This window comes from Capra hircus (genome assembly GCF_001704415.2).
Source record: "Capra hircus breed San Clemente chromosome X unlocalized genomic scaffold, ASM170441v1, whole genome shotgun sequence".
Classification (NCBI taxonomy): Eukaryota; Metazoa; Chordata; class Mammalia; order Artiodactyla; family Bovidae; genus Capra; species Capra hircus.
In genome coordinates, this window is record NW_017189516.1 from 56146265 (window position 1) to 56151758 (window position 5494).

General features: G+C 39.3%; 1 pseudogene; it reads left to right on the forward strand.

Moving 5' to 3' along the window:
* The first annotated feature begins 4318 nt into the window (after positions 1 to 4318).
* Positions 4319 to 5194, forward strand: LOC102190949 (annotated as a pseudogene).
* Positions 5195 to 5494: the final 300 nt, after the last annotated feature.

Below are 5494 nucleotides of genomic sequence, written 5' to 3' on the forward strand. Positions count from 1 at the left end.
ATAAATGTTGGCAAGAATGTAGAGAAAAGGGAACTCTACTACACAACGGGTGGAAATAGCTTCCCTGGTGGCTCTGACAGTAAAGAATCTGCCTGCAATGCAGGAGACATGAGTTCGATCCCTGGGTTTGGATGATCCTCTGGAGAAAGGAATGGCTACTGACGTTGTACAGGAGGCACTAATCAAGACCATCCCCAAGAAAAAGAATTGCAAACAGGCAAAATGGTTGTCTGAGGAGGCCTTAAAAATAGCTGAGAAAAGAAGTGAAAGGCAAAGGAGAAAAGGAAAGATATACCCATTTCAATGCAGAGTTCCAAAGAATAGCAATGAGAGATAAGAAAGCCTTCTTCAGTGATCAATGCAAAGAAATAGAGGAAAACAATATAATGGGAAGGTCTAGAGATCTCTTCAAGAAAATTAGAAATACCAAGGGAATACTTCATGCAAAGATGGGCACAATAAAGGACAGAAATGGTATGGACCTAACAGAGGCAGAAGATATTAAGAAGAGGTGGCAAGAATATGCAGAACTGTAGAAAAAAGATCTTCATGACCCAGATAAACCATGATGGTGTGATCACTCACCTAAAGCCAGACATCCTGGAATGTGAAGTCAAGTGGGCCTTAGGAAGCATCACTACGAACAAAGATAGTGCAGGTGGTGGAATTCCAGTTGAGCTATTTCAAATCCTAAAAGATGATGCTGTGAAAGTGCTGCACTCAGTATGCCAGCAAATTTGGAAAATGCAGCAGTGGTCACAGGATTGGAAAAGGTCAGTTTGCATTCCAATCCCAAAGAAAGGCAATGTCAAAGAATGTTCAAACTATTGCACACTTGCACTCATTTCACAAGTTAGCAAAGTAATGCTCAAAATTCTCCAAGCCAGGCTTCAACAGTATGTGAACCATGAACTTCCAGATGTTCAAGCTGGGTTTAGAAAAGGCAGAGGAACCAGAGATCAAATTGCCAACATCTGTTGGATCATTAAAAAAGCATGAGAGTTCCAGAAAAACATCTACTCTGTTTTATTGACTACGCCAAAGCCTTAGACTGTTTGGATCACAACAAGCTGTGGAAAATTCTGAGATGGGAATACCAGACCACCTTACCTGCCTCCTGAGAAATCTGTATGCCAGTCAAGAAGCAACAGTTAGAACCAGACATGGAAAAACAGACTGGTTCCAAATAGGGAAAGGAGTACGTCAAGGCTGTATATTGACACCCTGCTTATTTAACTTATATGCAGATTACATCATGAGAAATGCCAGGCTGGATGAAGCACAAGCTGGAATCAAGATTGCCAGTAGAAATATCAATAACCTCAGATATGCAGATGACACCACCCTTATGGCAGAAAGCGAAGAACTAAAGAGCCTCTTGATGAAAGTGAAAGAAGAGAGCGAAAAAAGTTGGCTTATCCAGCAGTTCCACTGCTGAGCATACACACTGAGGAAACCAGAATTGAAAGAGACATGTGAACCCCAATGTTCATTGCAGCACTGTTTATAATAGCCAGGACATGGAAGCAACCTAGATGTCCATCAGCAGACGAATGGATAAGAAAGAGGTGGTACATATACAGAATGGAATACTACTCAGCCTTTAAAAAGAATACATTTGAATCAATTCTAATGAGGTGGATGAAACTGGAGCTTATTATACAGAGTGAAGTAAGTCAGAAAGAAAAACACCAATACAGTATATTAATGCATATATATGGAATTTAGAAAGATGGTAATGATAACCCTGTATGCGAGACAGCAAAAGAGACACAGATGTATAGAACAGTCTTTTGGACTCTGTGGGAGAGGGCGAAGGTGGGATCAGTTGGGAGAATGGCATTGAAACATGTATAATATCATATGTGAAATGAATTGCCAGTCCAGGTTCAATGCATGATACAGGGTGCTCGGGGCTGGTGCACTGGGATGACCCTGAGGGATGGTACGGGGAAGGAGGTGGGAGGAGGGTTCAGGATGGGGAACATGTGTACACCCGTGGTGGATTCATGTTGATGTATGGCAAAACCAATACAAACTGTAAAGTAATTAGCCTCCAATTAAAATAAATAAATTTATATCAATAAAAGAAAAAGTTGGCTTAAACCTCAACATTCAGAAAACTGATCGTGACATCTGGTCCCATCACTTCATGGCAAATAGATGGGGAAACAATGGAAACAGTGGAAGACTTTATTTTAGGGGGCTCCAAAATCACTGCAGATGGTGACTGCAGCCATGAAATTAAAAGACACTTGCTCCTTGCAAGAAAAGCTATGACCAACCTAGACAGCATATTAAAAAGCAGAGACATTACTTTGCCAACAAAGGCCCATCTAGTCAAAGTTATGGTTTTTCTAGTAGTCATGTATGGATATGAGAGTTGGACTATAAAGAAAGCTGAGTGCCGAAGAATTGATGCTTTTGAACTGTGGTGTTGGAGAAGACTCTTGAGAGTCCCTTGGACTGCAAGGAGATCCAACCAGTCCATCCTAAAGGAAATCAGTCCTGAAGGACTGATACTGAAACTGAAACTCCAATATTTTGGTCACCTTATGTGAAGAACTGACTCATTGGAAAAGACACTGATGCTGGGAAAGATTGAAGATGGGAGGAGAAGGGGACGACAGAGGATGAGATGGGTGGGTGTTATCACTGACTCGATGAACATGAGTTTGAACAAGCTCTGGGAGTTGGTGATGGATGCGGAAACCTGGTGTGCTGCAGTCCATGGGGTCGAAAAGAGTCAGACCTGACTTAGTGACTCAACTGAACTGAACAGTCCCACAATTCCACTCCAGCAATTTCTACCCATGGAAAACAAAAACACTAACTTGAAAAGATATATGTACTATAATACCTGGAAGGTACTATGCTTAGTGAAGTTAAGTCAGAAGGAGAAAGAAGAACACTGTATTCTGCTTAAATGTGAAATCTAAAAAATAAAACAAATGAATTAATATAATAAAACAGAAACCAACTCACAGATACAGAGAATAAACTAGTGGTTATCATTGGAGAGATGGGTGGGGGAAGAGACAAAATAAGGGAAGGGGATTAAGGAGTACAAACTCTTAGGTATAAAATAAATAAAACATAAGATAGTTACAGTACAGGAAATATAACCAATATTTGATAATAACTTTAAATGAAATATAATCTATGAAAAGTTGAAATCACTGTCTTGTACACCTGAAACTAATATAATATTTGAAATAAACTATACTTCAATTTTTTAATTAAATTAATTTTAAAAAATCATATAGAAGATAAAATACATTTATAGTACATATATGCATTTATTGAAAACTAGCTGTGTATAAATGAAACCATGCAGTTGAAATATTTATTGTTTAAGGGTCAACCTTAGTATGTTGAATTTTATATAGGTTTTTTTCTCTTTACATCATTTATTCTTATTTGTATATTTCTTGGAAATTTTACTATCCTGGTACATAACACATATCTGTTCAATACTAAAATTGATGTAACTACAATTAGGAACAGGCTAGAAATAACAATCACTTAAACAAATTAGAAAACCATTCCCTCCGACCGCAGAAGGAACTAGCTGGTTGTTCTTCAAGCCATATTTCTTTTCCTCCTGGACACACGGTTAAACTACACTTCCCAGACTTCCTTATAGTTGGACACATCCATGTGACTGTGGTTCACCAATGAGCTATGAGTCCTTATAGCCTTGTGTGTCACTTCCAGGCTTGGGTGATGAAACCCTCCCACAGGTGATCGTCCACTCCCCATCTGAATGGACTGGACTCTAAGAGATACAAGCTAGGGGAATCACAAGCTGGAAGACCAGATCCCTGTTTGCCACTTTGGAAGGATCTTCCAAGACAGTCATTCAGCCCAAACATCTAAGATGGATATTTTCATTTCCATGAATGAAAATGAACTTTCATTTTGTTAAGCCCCTAAAATTGAGGGTTGTTTGTTATAGCAATGAATCTATCTTGAACACCACATTTCCCAAAACTACTTCTGAGTTGAGCAGTCCAGACCTGGCAGGGTGGCTCAGCAGAATCATCAAAAATCTGAACTTTTATCTGCTGCTTCACCATCCTTAAAAAATATGATAGAGTTTGGTACCATCTTCTGTGCTTAGTCTCTGGATCTTGTGGGAAACTGAATGTGTGAGTCTCCAGGCTATCATCCCTTCAGTGGTTAAAATATATTACATGTCTGATGCCTAATCATTATCATGTAACCTGTGAACAATACATAGTAAGAGGACACTCATATCATAGTAAGAAAATGTAGCCAAGTCTTGTATAATGTCTTAAAAACGATACAGCTCTTTTCGTGCCTAGCGCAGCCATGGCTCGGGGTCCCAAGAAGCACCTGAAATACATAGCAGCTCCGAAACATTGGATGCTGGATAAACTGACTGGTGTGTTTGCCCCTCGTCCATCTACCAGCCCCCACAAGCTAAGGGAATGTCTCCCCCTAATCATTTTCCTAAGGAATAGACTTAAGTATGCCTTAACTGGAGATGAAGTAAAGAAGATTTGCATGCAGCGTTTCATTACGATCGATGGCAAAGTCCGCACAGATATAACCTACCCTGCTGGTTTTATGGATGTCATCAGCATTGATAAGACTGGAGAGAATTTTCGTTTGATCTATGACACCAAGGGTCGCTTTGCTGTTCATCGTATTACACCTGAGGAGGCCAAGTATAAATTGTGCAAAGTAAGAAAGATATTTGTGGGGACAAAAGGAATCCCTCATCTGGTAACCCATGATGCTCGTACCATCCGTTACCCTGATCCCCTCCAATATTTTGAGGGGTGAATGATACCATTCAGATTGACTTGGAGACTGGCAAGATTACTGATTTCATCAAATTTGACACTGGTAACCTGTGCATGGTGACTGGAGGTGCTAACCTGGGAAGAATTGGTGTGATTACAAACCGGGAGAGACATCCAGGTTCTTTTGATGTAATTCATGTGAAAGATGCAAACGGCAACAGCTTTGCCACTCGGCTCTCGAACATTTTCGTTATTGGCAAAGGCAACAAACCATGGATCTCTCTTCCCCGTGGAAAGGGTATTCGCCTTACCATTGCTGAGGAGAGAGATAAGAGATTGGCAGCCAAACAGAGCAGTGGATAAAACTACCGCTATGTGATGTGATTGGAAAGGTCTTTGTAATTAAAGATAATACCAAGTGAAAAAAAAAGAAAAAAACGATACACAGTTCCCGAAAGCTCCAGAGCAATTTATTTGTCCACCACCTCATACACTAGGAGCCCCTCTTTTTTTTTCTTTTTTATCTTGAAGTATAGTTGATTTAGACTGTTGTGTTAATTTCTGCTGTGTAGCAAAATGATTCAGTTATACATATGTATATATATTTTTTCATATTATTTTCCATTATAGTTTACCTCAGGATATTGAATATTTCACAACTTAAAATAGAGATAAAAATGTTACTTATCTCAGAGGTTAAATTAAATAACGCATATAAAGTA